This window comes from Rhinoraja longicauda, chromosome 8 (assembly GCF_053455715.1).
Source record: "Rhinoraja longicauda isolate Sanriku21f chromosome 8, sRhiLon1.1, whole genome shotgun sequence".
Taxonomy (NCBI): domain Eukaryota; kingdom Metazoa; phylum Chordata; class Chondrichthyes; order Rajiformes; family Arhynchobatidae; genus Rhinoraja; species Rhinoraja longicauda.
The window spans coordinates 40,918,364-40,939,060 of NC_135960.1; the positions used below are offsets into that span (position 1 = coordinate 40,918,364).

General features: G+C 43.3%; 1 protein-coding gene across 7 annotated transcripts in view; it reads left to right on the forward strand.

Annotated features, from left to right (window-relative positions):
* erbb4b (erb-b2 receptor tyrosine kinase 4b) overlaps positions 1-20,697 on the forward strand; it is a 741,684-nt gene that overhangs the window by 688,415 nt on the left and 32,572 nt on the right. The gene's annotated exons all lie outside the window — the stretch shown is intronic.

Below are 20,697 nucleotides of genomic sequence, written 5' to 3' on the forward strand. Positions count from 1 at the left end.
ACGGAAGCAAAGTGTTGATGCTGTGAGACAGTGAGTGTGCTCCAAGAGCTGGGGTACACGGCAGGATTTCCCTCGCCATCTGATTCCAATCTGACTCTGAATTTCACTCGTCACCTGGAGATTGCACTGTGTTATTTTAAACATGATTGACGTTTGCACAAGCTTGATGGAATTGCGACACTGTTTGTTCTGTCTCCAATGACTGTGGCATTTTCTGCTTCTTATTCATAGAATATTTCCGGAGTCCCAGCTCGCCTGACCCATTGGAATGAGAGTCAGCAAGATTCAGTGGCTGGTAGGCCCACTGTGTTCATCCTCAGGGGCTGCATCAGCAACATGCAGACATGTAAAAAGTGTCACACCAAAATCTACTGTAACAGAAATGGGGAGGTGACTCATTCCACTGAGCTAAAATGGCCTGGCTTAAAAGGAGAAACAATAAGATATTTTAATCATTATTACTTACGTTCTTGGGGGGGGGGGGAATCTTGGCGTTGCTAACAGGATCAACATTTACTAGGCACACAAAATTGCCCTGAACAGTGGAGCTTGCTGTGGGTCTGGAGTCCCATATCTAGGTAGACTGGGTAAAATGGCAACTTTGCTCCCCAGAGGGAAAAAGATGGATTGTTATTGACATTTTTCATGTGGTCGTCATTACTGAAACAAGCCATTCATCTCCAGCGCTGTCTGTGTGGAGTTTACACTTTCTCCCTGTGACCGTGTGGTTTTCTTCCTCCCATGTGCATTAAATGCACAGGCTGGTAGGTTAATTGGCCATTGTAAATTATCTCCAGTGTTTGATGAGCGGTAGAATTAGTGGGGAATTGATGAGGATGTCAAGGTATTTTTCTTTAATTAGAGTAATGTAGGATTCATGATTAATTGCCAATGTTGGCCTGCTAGATCAAAAGGCATATCTCCGTGCATGACTCCATGACTTTTTATACAACAATAAGTTGTTAGAGGTGACCATGATCGTTATTTGTGAGACAAAGTGTCCTCCCATGGTACAGATGTTTGAGACAGAGAGCTTAGTGTTTCTATGTAGCAATGGTGCCATATACCTTAATTCTCACATGTATTGCGTCCATAATGCCTGGTCCATTGACACCCTCAAGACACAAGAAATTGTGGATGTCAGGATCTTGAGGAAAAAACACAAAGTGCTAAAGGAACTGAGCGGGTCAGGCAACACCTGTGGAGGGAATGGATTTTGATCACTCCAGTGTTTTCTATCTTACGAGACCAAGTGGATCCGTTTGGCCCAAACCTCTTCCGCATTGGTGCAGCACCCTCTCCTCCCCCTCCCCCTCCCCCTCCCCCCTCCCTTCCCCCTCCCCTCCCTCTCCCTCTCCCACCTCCCTTCCCCCTCCCCCTCTCTCCCTCTTCCCCCTCCCTACTCCCCTCCCCTTCCCCTCCCCCTCCCTTCCACCCCCCTCCGCCCTTCCCCCCCCCCCACTCCATCCCCCTCAACCCCTCTTATCCTCCCTCCCCCTTCCCTCCCTCGGAGATAGATTTATACTTTAAAATGTGAATAACTTTAAAAATATAACACCGATTACAATGAAACTTCTTCTATTAGCACCAAAGGGACGACGGTGAGTAAGGTGGGCCTAAAATTTTCACGCTATCATGTACCGTTTTGGCTTTAGTTCAGGAACAAACAAACAAACGAGAGTTTTAGTATATAGTGTCAATTTGTCTCCAAAATGTTGATGTGTAACACAACTGTCTCAGTTGCCTACCATGTTCTGTGCACCCCAGCCTGGTATCCAGAATGCCTCATTTCATATCTTTGCATGAGCAGAAGGTGGCTATTTGTTCCATCAAGTCAATACTGGCTCTCACATCCATTCTATCCATTGCATTTCTCCACTTATTTCACTGCAACCGATTCTCCTACCCATGTCCGTCAACTTTCAAAATAAATAAAAAACGCAGATATTGGAGTTCTGGAATAAAAATGGAAAATACTGGAAATACTTTAGGCAGGTTTAGGCCCAGGGGTAATTTACAGCAGCCAACTAACACTGTGGCATGTTTTTGGGGTGTGGGTGAAAATTCAGGCACCCGGACAAAACACATCTGACGCGTGTTAGTAATATGGTTATGTGACTGTGCCATTATCTGAAAACCTATTGCTCCCTAGGCATGAGTTCAAAGCAGCTGAGGAAATTAACATTCAAATAATAAAAATGTCAAGAGATTTTTTTCAGGAGAGTCATGGTCATTGGGAAGCAGCAGGAAAGTGGAGCTGAGGCAAAACTCAGATCAGACAAAATGTTATTGTATGGTAGAATGGGCTCAAGGAACTATTTGGTCTACTCCTATTCTTATTGGTATTGGTTTACTATTGTCATGGTACTGAGATACAACAAAAAACTTTGTTTGTGTGCTATCCAGGTAAATCATACCAGATATGAGTACAATCAAACCATATATGTAGTGTAAAAGAGAATTGAGAGTGTAAAATATAGTGTTACAGCTACAGAGAAAGTGCAAATAAAAAAATGTGCAAGGGACACAATGAGGCAGATGTGAAGATCAGGAACACATGAGAAATCCGTTCAATAGTCTGATAACTGTGGAGAAGTTCTTAAATCTGGTGGTATGAGCTTTCAAGATTTTTTATCTTCTGCCCAATGGGAGAGGTGAGAAGAGAGAATGAATGTGGTGTAAGTGGTTGTTGATTATGTTGGATGCTTTCCCAAGTCATTGTGAAATTTAGATGGTCGATGGACTGAGGCTGGTTTGAATGGTGGTTTGGGCCATATCCACAATGCTCTGTGATTTCTTGCATTTCTTGACAGAACTGTAGCCGCAACTAGTTGTGATGTATCAAGACAGAATGTTTCATACGAATGTTTCATCTATAGAAATTGCTAAGAGTCATAGATGCCATTCTCAATTTGCATATTATTCTTGCTTTCTTGGCCAGAGCATTCTAATTAATGAGAAGACACAAGAAACTGTAGATGCTGGAACCTTGAGCAATAAACAAAATGCTGGAGAAACTCAGCGGCTCAGGCAGCATTATGGGGGGAGTGGACAGACTATGTTTCAGGTTGGGACCCTTTTCCTTTCCTCCACAGATGCTGCCTAACCCTCCAAGTTTCTCTAGCAATTTATGGTTTGCATTCTAATTAACATACAGGTCATTGGAATAAGGGAATGGAGAGCTAATCATGGTACAGAAGGTTTTAGCAGCAGGTGAACTAAGACAGAAGCAGAGGCAGGTAAAGATGAAGTGAAAATAGGCAATCAAAGTAATGGACTGGAACATAAGTTCATAAGTTCCAGGAGCAGAATTAGGCCATTTGGCCCATCAAGTTTACTCTGCCATTCAATCATGGCTGATCTATCTTTCCCTCTCAACCCCATTCTCCTACCTTCTCCCCATAACACCTGACACCTGGTCACCTGACACATAGTCGTAAGGTTACATCTGGGAAAGCACACATCAAACCAGAGGACACTCTGGATTTTCTCTGGCCAGTGGAATAAGACGACACAAGAATTGAGCCTGTCATTGTGATATGGGAGGAAATGGAGCACACAGCGGAAACACATGCGATCACAGAGAAGAAATGTAAACTCCACAGAGATAGCCCAGAAAGATAGCACCAGAAGTCAGTTTGATCATCTGCAGCACCATTGTACCACAAAATACCCAGAAGTAATTGCTGCATTCCACACTGGGCATCATTCCAATTAATTGGAGACATAAAGAAACTACATATGTTGGAGTCTGGAGCAAAAAACAAATAGCTGGAAGAACTCCATGCATCAGGTAGCATCTTTAGAGGAAAATGGAAAAGGCTGTTTCAGGTCAGGACCCTTCATGTGGACCCAAACCATTTCCCCTCACAGATGCTTCCTGACTCCGACAGTTTGCTTTTTCATTCCAATTAAGTGTTTTTAAATTCAGCCACTTCTGTAGGGCAGAAAGGCAAGAAGTCCACATACTGAAAACCAGCACACGGAGCAAATACATTCATGACCAGATTTTGGTAACATTGTTTGAATGTTGACTGTAGTTCAGGGTGGAGAGGGAATTCCCCTGAACTTCCGTAAATAGTGCCATGAGGTTCATATCTCCACCTGAGAGAGCAGATGGAATCTTTACTTATCATTGCATCTAACAGATCCAGCAATTCCGCACTCTCTCTGGTATTACACTAGACATAACCTGCATTAAGACCCTGAATAGAGATCGCTCCCATTAGGTAGAGGGGGGGAGAGGAATGGCATGCTTTGGAGAGACACTTGCAGCAAAACTGGAGAGGAGTTGCCTGCCTTGGCTTGCTGTCACCTCAATCTTACATAGCTGTCGCTTGTCTCTACCCCCCTTTGCTACTCATTCTTGGCTGCATGATCTTCCTCTGCTCTGTAAATTATGCATTATTCCCACATTATTTCTTTATAAGCTTTTCATCACGAGTGGACTAAAAGTTCAACCGTCCACAGATTCTAGCTTCGTGACAAATAGTGACTATGTTTCTCTCTAGATAAGTGTTCTCTGAATTTAATTCCTAAGAATGAATACCAATTCATCTCATCTCTCATGTTAGCACTGTTCCCTAACTCTGCATGTTCATATGGGAAATTAGGAAATCCTAGTAAACTGGGATAGATCCTATCAAATCATAGAACTGGATATGTTCTGAACACATATGCATACAGAGCTGTACCATACTGTACAGTACCATTGATCGTGTTCATTTATATGACAGCATTCAACTGATTTTCAGCGGAGAGGTTGAAAACTAGATAAAATGGGCAGCTGTAGCTTGCTTGACCCCATGAGCTTGGAATAATGAGATTTGCATGTGTAATCTGACTTCACCAACCAGCACATTTAATTGTGTACTTCAAACCCACTTGCCATTAAAATGCAGAGGTGGAATTGAGGTCTTTGAATGACTCCCTCCGATATCCAGTTACGAATGTTTATTCAGAGTGCAATGCCTCAATTAGAGGCCACTATCATCATGGTTGCTTGACAATCAAAACACTCAATGACCATCTTGCAGTTTAAACCTCAATCTTGACCTCAAGCTCTGCTGGCGTGGAGTTTGCACGTTCTTCCTGTGACCACAGAGGAATCCCGCAAGTGCTCCAGTCTCCACCCACATCCAAAACACATGCCGGTTGTTAGATTAATTGGCCATGGTAAATTGATCCTCATGTGTAGGTGAGCAATAGAATCAGGGAGGAATTGTGTGAGAATGTTGGAAGAATTAAAAAATAATATTAATGTAGGATTAGTGTAAATGGGTGGTCGTTGGTTGGTGCGGACTCAATGGCTAAAGTACACACTTCATGCTGTTCCTCTCTCTTCACCATGCCTATGTGAATTGGACATGGTGAATCAATTGAGATAATTTAATAAGGTGAGTTTTTAGGCTGTTGAGGAGAAGAGCTGTCATTCAATTCCCTAGGATCCAAGTCAGCCTTTCTATCAGAAAACTGAGGTAACCTTGAACCAGCAAGTTGAAGCTTGAACCAGCAAGTGTAGAAAGGAACTGCAGATGCGGTTTATACCGAAGATAGGCCCAAAGTGCTGGAATAACTCTGTGGGTCAGGCAGCATCTCTGGAGAAAAGGGATAGGTGATGTTTTGGGTGGGAACCTTTCTTCAGACTGAAAGTAACTTCTTCAAGGTAGGCCTTGAAGAAGTCACTTTTTGTCTGAAGAAGGGTGCTGACTCGATACGTCATTCCCCCTTTTTCTCCAGAGTTGCCTCCTGACCCGGTGAGTTGCTCCAGCACTTTGTGTCTACGATGGGAAACAAGACATCGCTGCATCAGAGGTGCTGCTCAAGAAAGAAGAAGCCACGCACTACAGCATCAGTTGCTGCAACATGGCGCTGAGGGGAATAGGAGGGGAATAGGAGGAGAAAGCTAGAGCCAGAGATGTGAAAATAAAAGCTATAGAAAAACATCTTGTTTTTGATGATAATGCAGAGCTAAAACGCAGCAGGCAGTAATCACTGGGTATAATCAGCCTCACAGTGCTACCTTCACAATCTCAATGGAAAGATCTGTGAAGTGACTGTAATTGACATTTTATGATCGAGTTTTTTTAGAAGATAAAGCTTCAGTGTGATTTGCTGCTCTGTAGTGGCTCCTGTACTGTGCTGTATCATTATCCCTTTTATCTCCTCTTTTAATACAAATAATCAAAGTGCTAATAATGTCGCCTCTGTCGTCAAGGAGAATTGTTTGGAAAAATCAAGTACAATCCTTTTGCTCGACCAGAAATTAAATGCATCAGTTACTGGATACCAACTCCTTGGCTTTAGTCCTAATTTGGCTCTCAAATAGTCTTCAATTTCCAAATTGTCTTTAAATCCAGTAATGCAGTTAATAGAACAAAATTACTCAAGTGCCAACTGTTTCACTTGGATGCAGGGAATAATTACCCATTTTCTTCACATGTAAACTAATAGTATTGTGCAGACCACTTGTAAGTAAAGCTTTATTTCAGCCAAGCTATTGTTTTGTAGGATTTTCAGGACAGAGATTAGCTAACCTGACAAAAATGATCTTAATGTCCCCTACATCTATTATGACAAACCTTGGTTTTAGAACCATTTGAAACTGTCCTATCAAGATCCTATAAATGAAACATGAATAAAGGTCAACTAACATCTCATCTTTCTTCAGTGTATCAAAACTGATTTTTTTGTATCCAAAGATGTGAGGAAATAACCTGGGGAAGAGATCATTCACTGGAGATGTACATTGTCATTCAATGAAATCAGTCAGTAAATGTCTTTGAACTAATTAAAACAAGTCCAATGTAACTTTGACAATGTTGCTTCAGTTGATGGGAATCTTGCCCCTGTGCTTGAAGGTTTGGGCTCCAGAGCCACCAGCATATAAACCTCAGCACACGTTCAAGTGTTGCATTTCAGCTCCTTTTCTATTTGATTGCAACAAAGAAAGAGGCCATTCAGCCCATTGAGTTTATACCAGGTAAAAAACTGTAATGCCATTACTTCACTCATTTTTTCTGTAACTTCTCCTCCCCACATTTCCATCAACTCCAGATTCCGTCCCTTACCAACAAAATGGGGCAATTTACAATGGCCAATTAATTTACCAATCAGCATTTATTTGGAATATGGTGGGAATCTGGAGCACCCCAAGGAAACCCACATAATATAAGGAGAATGTACAAACTCCACACAAACGGCATTGAACCCAGGCTGCTGGAGCTGAGGCAGCAGATGTAAGAGTTACAGTACCTTGCTACCACCAAGGCCCTGCCTCAGGGGCAACATAGAAACCCCATGAATGTGTTTGAAGATAAATTATCCCTGCTGTCACGTCCAATATTGAGCGGAATGAACTAGATTATCAGGTCATTCAGTGCTGGAGTAACTAAGCAGGTTGGGTAGCATATCTGGAGAACATGCATAGGTGACATTGCGAGTTAAGACCCTTCTCCAGACTGAAGAAGAGTTCCAAAGTGAAACATCACCTATCTGTGTTTTCCAGAGATGCTGCCTGACCAGCTGAACTACTCCAGAACTTTGTGTCTTTCTTCGTAAACCACCATCTGCCAATTCCTTGTTTCTACATCATCAGGTCATTCTGTTTGAAGGAGCCTGTCTACACCATTTCCTATATAACAACAGCAATCACATTTCAAATGTACTGCAATATGTATAAAGTGTTTCAATGGATCATGAAAGGCACTGTGGAATTCCTACTCTTTCTTTTTTTTAATCATAAAGAGAAACTTATACCTTTATCACATCTTTATCACCTCAAGATATACCAAAGGCATTTGCATTGCTTTTAAAAATGGAATCATTCTCTGTTGTAAGCCAAGAAACATAGCAGCCAAAATATGCCTAGCATGGGATGTGATTAATGATCGGTAAATACTGGCTCAATACCAGGGCATAACTACACTGAAACACTAATTCAAAGCCCTGTCACGCCCTATGTAGATGCAGATGTTTTCACAATTTGCAGTAGAAATTAGCCTGTTGCCTTAAGATTCAAAAGAAAAAATGCAACATCCTCACTGAAAACTGGGAATATCTGGCCCATGACCATTCAAAGGGGAGAAGCAGCATTTGAGGTGGTTTTGGTAACCTTGTTATGAGCATGCTGAACCCGAGTGGAAATGACAGATTGAGAGTCACTAACCCACCTGCTCCGAGCCGCTTCCTGCCCCATCAATGGGAGAGTTTGTGATTCCCACATTGGCTTCATCAGCCACCTTAGAATCTACAATTCCAGATTCGATGCAGGTCATCCTCAATCCTAAGGGACTGCCTGTGCAGAAGATGATGTTGACTCTTTGTTATCCCTGAAATGAATTCACTGAAACTGACCATTATAACTGTCATTCCAAGTCGATAGCTCCCTGAAAGTGGCAACACAATTAGGTCGAGTGTAAAGAAGACTGTGGTATGCTTGCCTTCACGTATAAGAGCCAAGAAGTCATGTAGCAGCTTCATCGGACTTTGGTTAGGCTGCTTTTGCAGTATGTGTGCAACTCTGGTCACCCCATTACAGGAAGGATGTGGAAGCTTTTGAGATGATGTTGAAGAGGTTTGCCAGAATGCTGTCTGGATTAGTGGATATTGCTATAAGGTTAGACAAAGACGTACAGGTATGTAGGTTAATTGGCTGGGTAAATGTAAAAATTGTCCCTAGTGGGTGTAGGATAGTGTTAATGTGCGGGGATCGCTGGGCGGCACGGACTTGGAGGGCCGAAAAGGCCTGTTTCCGGCTGTATATATATGATGATATGATGATGATAAATTTGGATTGTTTTCCCTGGCGCATTGGAGGCTAAAGGGAGACCTGATAGAAGTATATAAAGTTATAGAGCATAGAGAGGGTAGACCGTCAACACACTTGTTCCCAATGTGGAAATGTCAAAGACTAGATGGCACAGCTTTAAGTTGAGATGGGCAAAAGTTAAAGGAGAAATGGAGAGCAATTTTTTTACACAGAGTGCAGTAGGTGCCTGAAGTGCACTGCCGGAGGTGGTGGTGGACATCATGAGCCAACGGGCCTGTTCCTGTGCTGTACTGTGTTATGTTCTATGTTTGTGAGATTTTGAAGTGCATTAATTCTGCAGCCACAGAATTTTGATCACACTTTGAAAGCCTTTCATTACCTCCCAAAATACTTTGTCCCAAGCTGATAAAATGAACCATATAAATGCTCATGTTCTTTTAGTAAAGCTCTTTGAAATTTGGGAACAATTATCTTATCGTAAAATAAATGTAAAATAAAGTTTTGAGATTGAGAGAGATTGTTTTATTGCTTCATTGGTTTTTCCTCATTTCAACCTCTTCATTAAGTAGTATTTTAAATTTTGCACTTCGACAGGAAGAATGCAAAACCTTCAGGTTCTTAAGTAAGAGATTCCGAACAAGGCAAAGTGAACTCATTCACTTGTCACAGCACAAGTCTTTGATACAAAGATAATATCAGGTGGCACAGATCTGAATGTGTGCAATCAGTGAGTGCAGTCAGTAGCTATCTGGAAGATTCATTATCACTATGGTGATATGTTCATCAGTAAGATGTCTTAGGTGTAGGAAGCTCTCTGTTGCTCCTTTGTTACTCAGTTCAGTAAGTTTTTGCATTTAGTTTTCTGCCAACGATTATTTGTGTAATAGATTTAGGGGCGGCACGGTGGAACAGCAGTAGAGTTACTGCCTTCCAGTGCTTGCAGCGCCAGAGACCCGGGTTCAATTACGACTACCGGTGCTGTCTGTGTGGAGTTTGTTAGGTCCCCCAGTGACCGCGTGGGTTTTCTCCAAGATCTTCAGTTTCCTCCCACACTCTAAAGATGTACAGGTTTGTAGGTTAATTGGCTTGGTATAAGTGTAAATTGTCGCTAGTGTGTGTAGGATAGTGTTAATGTGCAGGGATTGCTGGTCGGTTTGGACTCCAAGGGCCAAACGGCCTGTTCCCCAACGCTGTATCTCTAGACTAAACTAAACTAAACTAAGATTCAGAAATTTTAAACCAAAATTATTTTGTTCTTATGGGACTCTTTTGTCCACAGCTAAAAGTATCGGTTTCAATCATATAGAGGGCTAGTCTGCATGAGTCTTCAGTAGGTATGCGATCAGGAACTCAGGGCATTGTGGAAGGGATCTATGTGACAGTATGAGGCAGGAACAGAGACATAAGCCCCTGTCCCACTTAGGCGATTTTTTAGGCGACTACAGGTGACTAGGCTGTCGCCGGGGTGTCGCCCGTATGATCGTAAGTAGTCTCCAAAGAGTCGGAGCGTTTTTCTGTTCACCGCTGGATTTTGAAATGTTAAAAAAAATTCGGCGACGGTTGGTTTGACGCCGATGATCGTAGCCTGACGTCTCCTGACGTAGGTGCTGTTGTATGTTGTCGCCAGATGACGTAGGTTCTCGCTGACTTCGGTGAATTCCATTGGCGACTACCCACGTCAACCTACGTCAACCGGCGTCAAAAGTGAAGGCCAAAATAACGTGAATTGTCTTCAGTTGTCTTCGGGTGTCGCCGACAGGGTCATAGATTGTCGTAGCTTGTCAGTGAAACTAGACGTAGGTTGACTTCAGTTGTCGTAGGTTGTCGCCTGTGTGGTCGTAGGTCGTCGTAGGTGCGGTTGTAGGTAGACGTCCTAAGTCACGACGATTGGGTCGCCAGTTGTCGGTAGCTTGCCGTAGCTTGACGTCGACTAGGTGGTAAGTTGTTATAGCTTGTCGTAGACATTGTCGTAGGGCTACGACTATGACAGTCGCCAGCAGTTGCCTAAAAAATCGCCTAAGTGGGACAGGCTCTTCAGCAAGTAACAGGAGAGCAAAGTATGAATGAGATCATACGAAATGGCTGTGAATAAGATGAAAGTGGAATACAGAGATTCTGAACACTTTTTGGGGGAAGGTTTTCTGTGTAACAGAACACAGTCAGTGACAGAGGCAGAGACGAAAAGGATTACCACAGAGTGGTGGGAAGTTTTAGACTCTTTTTATTGATATAGCACGGGAACAGGCCCTTCAGCCCACCGAGTCCATGCCGACCAGTAATCACCCCATGCATTAGCACTATGCTACACTCTAGGGACAATTTACAATTTTACAGGTCAATTAACCTACAAACCTGTACATCTTCAGAGCGTGGGAGGAAACCGGAGCACTTGGAGCAAACCCATGCGGTCATAGGGAGAGTGTACAAACTCCAGACTACAGCACCCATAGTCAGGATCGAACCCTGGTCTCTGACGCTGTACGGCAGCATTTCAACCCTACGCTGTTGTGCCGCCCTAAATTGTTAAATTAATGACTAAAAGGATAACAATCGGCATCATGAGGGGAACGTTACTGAGTGAGTGTGGAAGTGTGCACTAACCTATAGAGAAACAGTCAGGAACCACAGTTTCACTGAGAAGTAGTTAATTGATAAGTAGTGATACAGTCAGTAATAAAGGCCATGAGCAGGTGGGCTGCTGAGTGGAGATGTGAGGAGGAGAGATTAACATCACTAGGGATAGCGTTAGTAGCCCAGGTGAGTATTGAGTGACAGTGTGAAGGATTTTGATTACTATCAACTGAGGAATTAAATGTTACTAAATGACAATGCAAGGAAAGTGGTTAACAGTAGTAGAGGAACAATCAGTAACACAAGGGAAAGATGACCAAATGATAATCAAAAATACTGTAGGAGCTGGAATTCTGAAATTAAAAACAGAAAATGCTGCTTTGTGAAGCACCTGTATTCAGTCCAAAGGAATGACCCTGACACATCCTCATATTACCTACCACCCTCTGCCTCTACCCTTCCCCGTCCCTCATTCACCTGGTTCCATCGTCCTATTTTGTTTCATGTCTGTTGATTCCACCTATGAACCATCAACCTCTGTCTCAACAGTCCCACTCTCCCATCTTGCTACATCTGCACGTCACTCCCAGTCCCCACTTGGTACTGCCAATCACCCACCATCCCCTGTCTCACCCCATACCTTATGCTCTGGCTTTCTTCCCTCCACACTCGCAGTGCTGACGCAGGGTTTTGACCTGAAACATCAACCTTCCCTTTCCCTCCACAGATGCTGCCTGACCCACTGAGTTCCCCCAGCATTTTTTGCCTTTAATTAATCCTTCCCACTCCCACTCTGACCTCTCTACCTATGGCTTTACACACTGTTACAACAGGCCAATGCCCAATGCAGGCTTCAGATACAAAACCTCATCTTACATCTGGGCAAGTTGCAGCATTCTGGACTCAATATTGAATTCTGAAACTTCAAGGCACTCGCTATCTCTGTCTGTACCAGAACTGGCTATAAATCATTCACCTAAGATATTGGCTCAGTTTTCATCACTTCATTACTACAGCCTGACCTGATGGGCATGTCCCACAGCCCAGCTATCAGAAGCACACAACACAAAGTATAATCACCTTCAACCCCCCATTCGTCTATACATTAATGACTTAGACGAAGGGATTAAAAGTACCATTAGCAAATTTGCAGATGATACTAAGTTGGGGGGTAGTGTGAATTGTGAGGAAGATGCAATAAGGCTGCAGGGTGACCTGGACAGGTTGTGTGAGTGGGCGGATACATGGCAGATGCAGTTTAATGTAGATAAGTGTGAGGTTATTCACTTTGGAAGTAAGAATAGAAAGGCAGATTATTATCTGAATGGTGTCAAGTTAGGAGGAGGGGGAGTTCAACGAGATCTGGGTGTCCTAGTGCATCAGTCAATGAAAGGAAGCATGCAGGTACAGCAGGCAGTGAAGAAAGCCAATGGAATGTTGGCCTTCGTAACAAGAGGAGTTGAGTATAGGAGCAAAGAGGTCCTTCTACAGTTGTACCGGGCCCTGGTGAGACCGCACCTGGAGTACTGTGTGCAGTTTTGGTCTCCAAATTTGAGGAAGGATATTCTTGCTATGGAGGGCGTGCAGCGTAGGTTCACTAGATTAATTCCCGGAATGGCGGGACTGTCGTATGTTGAAAGGCTGGAGCGATTGGGCTTGTATACACTGGAATTTAGAAGGATGAGGGGGGATCTTATTGAAACATATAAGATAATTAGGGGATTGGACACATTAGAGGCAGATAACATGTTCCCAATGTTGGGGGAGTCCAGAACAAGGGGCCACAGTTTGAGAATAAGGGGTAGGCCATTTAGAACGGAGATGAGGAAGAACTTTTTCAGTCAGAGGGTGGTGAAGGTGTGGAATTCTCTGCCTCAGAAGGCAGTGGAGGCCAGTTCGTTGGATGCTTTCAAGAGAGAGCTGGATAGAGCTCTTAAGGATAGCGGAGTGAGGGGGTATGGGGAGAAGGCAGGAACGGGGTACTGATTGATAGTGATCAGCCATGATCGCATTGAATGGCGGTGCTGGCTCGAAGGGCTGAATGGCCTACTCCTGCACCTATTGTCTATTGTCTATTGTCTATTGTCTATTTGACCTGGTCTCACCCTATTATAAATCTTCAGTTTGTCCTATCCTCCCTCCTGAAATTCCAAACCAACTTTTTTAATCTCCCTTTCCCAGTTTTAATGGATGGCCTCCAATCTGAAACCTTAACTCTGTTGTTTCTTTCTCCACAGATGCTGCCTAGCCTGTTGAGAGTTCACAGCACCTTTCGTTTTTATTATCAAACTAGACCAAGTGGACCCGTTGGGTCTAAACCACTCCTGCATTGGTGCAGCACCCTCTCCCCCCCACACCCCTCTCCACCCCCCTCCCTCCCTCCCCTCCCTCCCCCCCTCTCCCTCCCCCCCACCCCCCTCCCCCTCTCTCACCCCTCGCCCCCTCCCCCTCCTTCCCCCTCCCCCTCCCTCTCCCCCTCCCTCCAGATCAACGGAGCCCCAACTGCGCATGCTCGATTTTTTAAAACTTTAAAATGTGAATAACTTTAAAAATATAACACCGATTTCAATGAAACGTCTTACACAGGACCATGGGATGAGAGTGAATAAGGTGGGCCTATAATTGTCGCGCTATCATGAACACATTTTGGCTGTAGTTCAGGAACAAGCGAACAAATGAGAGTTTTAGTATTTAGATGACAGTGTGCGGGGACTGCATTACCAATAATAGTTACACTGAGAGGTTTACTAATTGACAATGGGAAGGCAAAGATGAACAATAACATCAAATTAAAAACCATTCTGAAGAAGAGTCTTCACCTGAAACATCATCTGCCCTGTTCCCTCTATAGATGCTGCTTGACCCATTGAGTTCCTCCAGCCGTTTGTTTTATTGCTCGAAATTCCATTATTTGCAGTCTTGTGTCTCAATGAAATTTAATGATTTGCATCCTTTGTATTCTACATCTCCCCCCCCCCCCCCCCACCTTGCTGTCACTATTTACAGACTTAAGGAAGGAGTAATTCTGATCCCAGCACTATGCCAAAATGTGATTTTTGTATGTGACTGATAGCTGTGTCTTGTCACCATGGAACTAGTGTGAAAGGCGTTCCAGTCGCTAAAATCCCTAACTTTGCAGTTCCTTACTAACTGTCTGCTATCCTGCTCTCCTTCCTCTTCTCAAACAACCCCTCTTTCTCCGTGTTTTCAGTTAGCTATCCTGTTATCTGCTATCATGTTTGTAGAACATTTCGTTTGACAGCAATTTTATGAAGCTTAGTGAAGCAGTTTACCAAATTAAAGGTTGTATATAAATTTGAATAAGTTATTTGCTACTGGATAAACATCAGCCGAGTTATTGTTAGTAACACAGAACATAGAAGGGAATATCTGCCAGTGGCAGATGAATTAACATCAGTTGAAATATTATCAGTGACAATTTAAGGGAACTGGATTAACAGTCAAACAAATCAATGGTCTATTTCCCCAGCACTTGTAGGAATGGTGTTGTACCAGATTACAACCCATTAAAATGTAGAGAGTGAACTGTCATCCCATGCCAAATGAAAGCTTGTTCAGCGCTCTCCAGGATATGAACAATGGCCATGTTCCGATTCCCGAGCCCAGCCTTTACCTTCTGCACATTTGAACGCTGAAAGGAGAAAATGAGAAAAGAAAGAGGAGGTGCTTTCTGCAGAACATCAATCCCTTGCAGCTGCCCTTTGCTTAAATTACTGTTCTGCTGGAGCCTGCTGATGGGAAATGACTGAAATGTTTGGGAGAAGAAAGCAGCTCAAAGCACAGCTTTCCTTCTGCACAATGCACACAATTGCAATGTTGTGAGACAATCTTATTGGCAGCCGTTCCCACACCGCCTGAAATCCTCCATCTCTTGAGCATTTTGCAAATGTAATCATTGTCAGGCTGAGCCTCGTATATTGAAGGGGCACATCTTTACTGTGGAGGGTACAAGTCAATTAGCCCTGCAGATTGGCAGGATGATAATTACAGTATTTCAACTACAGGACTCATTCAGATGTCGTTCATTGTCTCATTTCCAACTGTATTTTAATGTAGGTTTTACAAAGGTCAGAATTGAAATGGGTAATGTAGCAGTCCCTGTTTTTAAAGCTTTAATTGTCTGTTTTATTTCATTTTACACTTTGTTAAAGTTCTATGCAGATTTCCCATCCTTCTCATTCTTCTTTCTCCTTACATCCAGACTATGTTAGTATCTCCCCTAATCCTACTGTTACCCAGTCAAAAAGGAAGAGAAAGGCTTGGATTTTTATTATGCTTTTCACGATTTCAAGACCTCCTAAGGCACCTCACAGCTAATTAACCACTGTCACTCGAAAAGTGAAAAAAAACCTACAGGCGCTGGAAATCTAAAATGGAAACACCAAATGCTGGAAAGACTCAGCAGGTTAAGCAGCATCTGTGGATTGAGAAACGTCAGGGGTCAAAGACCTGTCATCATTACTGAGAAAATGTTCGGAATCAAGGCTGTGCAAAGGGACTTGGGAGTGCTAGTGCAGGATTGTCAAAATTTTAATCTGCAAATCAAATTGGTAGTAAAGAAAGCAAACTCAATGCTAGCATTTATTTCAAGAGCGCTTGTATACAAAAACAGGAATGTTATGTTGAGGCCCTATAAGGCACTGGCCACATTTGCAATATTGTGAGAAATTCTGGGCACCTTATCTGAGGAAGGATGTGCTGGGTCTGGAGAGGGTCTAGAGGAGGTTTACAAGAATGATTCCAGGAATGAGTAGGTTAACCTATGATGAGTGTTTGTCGGCACTGGGCCTGTACTCGCTGGAGTTTAGAAGAATGAGTGGGAACCTCATTGAAACATACAGAATAGTGAAAGGCATTGATAGAGTGAATGTGGAGAGGATGTTTCCACTAGTGGGAGAGTCTAGGGCTAGAGGTCATAGCCTCAGAATTAAAGGATGTTCTTTTAGGAAGGAGATGAGGAGAAATTTCTTCAGTCAGAGGGTGGTGAATCTGTGGAATTATTTGCCACAGAAGGCTGTGGAGGCCAAGTCAGTGGATATTTTTAAGACAAAGATAGATAGATTCTTGATTAGTACAGGTGTCAGAAGTTATGGGGGGGAGGCAGGAGAAGGGGGTTAGGAGTGAGAGATAAATCAGCCATGATTGAATGGTGGAGTAGACTTGATGGGCCAAATGGCCTAACTCTACTCCTATTTCTTATGACCTTTTAACCTTACGTTTTACTGTGTTCTAGAGAAGGAGAAGAGATGTGAAGAGCAGGGAAAATTTGTGATAGGGTGGAGGCTGAGAGAGACTGAATAATGCATTGATTGCCACTCCAGTCAAATAGGAAATGCAGCTTTTAATCTCCCAACAAAAACTCCAATGAATGGCACTGTGATAATGACCAATCTGTTCTTCAAGATATGGGCTGAAGAGGGTTTGTCAGGACTCTTTTGACATTCTTTGAAATGGTCTTGCAGAATTGTTTACCTCTTTTGGTGTCACAGTGGCGCAGATAGTAAAGTCGATGCTGCATAGTGCCAGAGACCTGGGTTCAATCCTGACCTTTACTGTCCGTGTGGTGTTTCCACCTTTTTCCTGTGATCTCATGGGTTTCCTCTAGGTTCGCCAGTTTCCTCCCACATCCCAAAGACGAGTAGGTTGATAGGCTAATTGGCCTCTGCAAATTGTCCCTGGTGTAGGCGAGTGATGAATCCTGGGCTGAGATTAGAATGTGGTGAGGACAAAAAATGGGATTAATGTTGGATTAGTGTACATGGGTGTTCGATGGTCAGTGGGCTGGAGGTTTGTTTCCATGCTGACTTTCTCTAGAACTAAGATGTCCCACAACGCAGAAGCAGGCCTTTTGGTCCACCATATCTATGCCATCCATCAAGTACCTATGTAAATCCCACTTCCCACCATTTGACTGTATCTTTCTATGCTTTGGCAATTCAGCTGGCCATCTGGATACTTAGAACAAAGAACAGTAGAGCACAGGAACAGGCACTTCAACCCACGATAAACGTGCTGAGCATGATGCCGAGATAAACGAATCCTTTCTGCCTGGCTTCTTAAATATTATGATAGTACCTGCCTCCATCACCTCTTTGCGTAGGTGTTTCAGAGCCTAACTACCCTCTGGGTGAAAATGTCCTTCCTCAGGTGCCCTCTTAAAACTTCCTCCTTATTCTGAACCTGTGTCCTCTAGTTTTGGAAACTCCAATATGAGGAAACGTTTCCTGCTATCGACTCTGACTGTACCCCTCATCATTTTGCACACCTCAATCATGTTCCGCTCTATCCTCCAAGGGAAACAAACCCAGCCTAACCAGTCTCTAACATTTCTGATCCTGTCACACTCCCTTAGTGCTGCTCTGGACTATCAGCCTAGGTATCATAGAATTCAGGCCAGCTGCTGGATTTATCCTTTCCCAAGAAGTTGAAACTGCAGGACTCTACACAATTTCCCGTCTACTTTGTGCAATCTTTTGAACGCCGGTACTTCCAGAATTGCCTACAAACTCCTTGTACACCCTTTCTTAGTTCAGGTGATGTGCCATGGTGTGGCTTTCAGAGGTTTTGTTAGAAATAAAAATACCGGCAAAAAATACCAAAAGTCATCCCTGGGGTTGATTGGGTTAATACATGATGAGGGGTTCTCATTGAAACTTACAGCAGCCACCAGAACTACACACAGTACAGCAGCTGTGGCCTAACCAACATTTTATAAAGCTGTATCCCAACCTCCCTCCTCTTATAGTCTCTGCTGTAACAGTATGCTTCGTTCATCACTTTATCTACCTTCAGACATCCTTGGGCTGTTCCCACAAAATTGTTCATTCAAGGGTGGGGAAGTCTGAAACTGGATGGCTTATGTTTAAAGTGAGAGGGGAAAGATTTAAAGGTGCACTGAGAGGGAAGTTGTTCCACCCAGAGGATGGTGGATATGTTGAATAGGATATCAGAGGAAATGGTAGCGGTGGGTACAATTACATCATTTAAAAGACACTTGGACAGGTAGAGGAATGGTTTAGAAGGCTATGGGCCAAATGTGGGCAAATGGGATGAGCTCCCATAGGTACCTGCATCAGCATGGGGCAAGAGCCTGTTTCCATGCTCTATAACTCCATGACTCTGAGACTCTGGATATCCGGTAGCATGGATCCTAGGCATATATATAACGCGCTGGTTGAATATCCTCTTAAATGGCTATGAAGAATGAAAGTTCGGAGAGGACTATGAAGGTGGTAGACACTCATCTCACCATCGTTCAGTCAGGAAATGTTGTGGTTAGGGAGGGGAGGATAATTGCAGGTTTTTTTAAACAGTCATTTATAACAGGAGGTTAAAAACTGTCCACTAATATCTTTATGTAGCTGAGTACTAACATATACATATGTTGGCATAGACTATCATCATGCCTAAACTGATGAATACATGATAAACTAAGAGTTTGAGTGCTATACGTTGATTCAGCAGACAGGGTTGCCCCAAGGCTAATATCGTGTGTCTCCTTCTTCTGCTGATTTCAACTGGGTCTCTGAAGGAATTGCAATTGGTCTCATTGTCCTTGATTGAAAGATCTATCGGTAGGAGGTCACAGTCTACCTCAATGCTGAGTGACTCCCAGTCGAAGTACGCATGGAAGTGTGTACTTGCACCTGTGCATGTCTGTGTGGAAATCTTTCTGAATGAATTTACAGGATATGAGTGTTACGAGCAGATCAGCATTTTACTCATCTCTAATTGCCCTTGAGATGGTGTTTTAGAGCCATCTTCTTGAACACGGAATAGTACATCATAGGAACAGGCCCTTTAGCCCATCATATCGGTGCCAATCTAACTAATCCCATCTGCCACCACATGATCCATACCCCTCTATTCACTACCTGTTAAGCTCTGTCCAAATGCCTTGTAAATGTTGCTATCATGTCTGCTTTTACCACCATGGGTGGTACAGTGGTGCAGCTTGCAGAGCTGTTGCCTCACAGTGGCAGAGATTTGGGTTTACTCCTGACCTTGGGTGCTATGTACAGTTTGCATGTTCTCCCTGTTATTGTGTGTGTTCACTTCAGGTGCTCCGGTTTCTTCCCACATCCCAAGGACATGCGGGTTTGTTGGTTAATTGGTCTCTGTAAATTGGCGCTCGTGTGTGGTGAGATATCATAGAACTAGTGTGTTCAGGTGATCAATGGTTGGTATGGACTCAGTGGGCCGAGAGGCCTGCTTCAATGCTGTACCTCTAAACTAAACTAAACTAAACTAAAACCTCCCCTGACAGCACCTTCCATGTATGTACCACCTCACGGTGTAAAAAAACCTAGTTCCCAAATCTCTTTTAAACTTTCCACTTCTCACCTTCAACCTGTGCTATCTAATAAATGGTTAGACTCTCTCTTGTTGGAGAAGATTATTGCCTGGGCTGTGAAAGTTGCTTGTCATGCCTGAATGTAGGTTAAGTCCTGCTATGAGGAGACATGGATTACCCCATTTTCTGAGGAGTTGTAAATGGAATTGTACATCAACAGGGAACATCTGATTATGGTTTTATGATGGAACAATTGCTGCTGATGATGCAGCTGAAGGTGGTAGTGCTTAGGACATGGAACTCCTGCAATTGCCCAGAAAGTTGAAATGATTAACCTTCGATAACCACATTCATCTTCTTTTGCGTGAGGTAAGACTCCAGTTGTTGGAATTTTAACCTCTTCATTCCCATTAACCTGTTGACCAAGGCTCCTTGAAGCCACGCTCAGTCAAAGCTGCTTTGATGTTTAAGGTAATCACTCTGATCTCACCTTTGAAGTTCAGCCTTTGGTCCATGTTAGGATCATGGTTGTGAGGAGATCCGGAGCCAAATGGTCCTGGCGAAGCACAGGTTGGGCGTTAGTAACATATTATTGCTTCTTGAGAAAACTGTAGACAGCCACTTGCATCAGTTGGCTAATGACTGAAGTTACTGACTGGGTAGTGATTAGCTAGATTGGATTTGTATCGCACTTTTTACATTTGGTGGCTTTCCACATTGTCAAGTAGGTGTCAGTGTTGTCACAGCATTGAAGCACTTTGGCTAGAGGCTTGGAAAGTTCTGGAACACGGGTCTTCAGTACTGCAGGTAGGCTTTGTAGATATAAATGGATCCATGTTTGGGTGTATATACATGTGTACATATAAACATGAATGTATGAACACCTGTGCATATGTGTCAGTTTTGAATGCATTTATGTTGGCATGAGACATGATAAATGGCCATTGACATGACACATTGACCGTGTTTCTCTTTATTCACAGATGTTGCCTGACCTGCTGAACATTTCCAGTATTTTCTGTTTATATTTCAGATTTGCTGC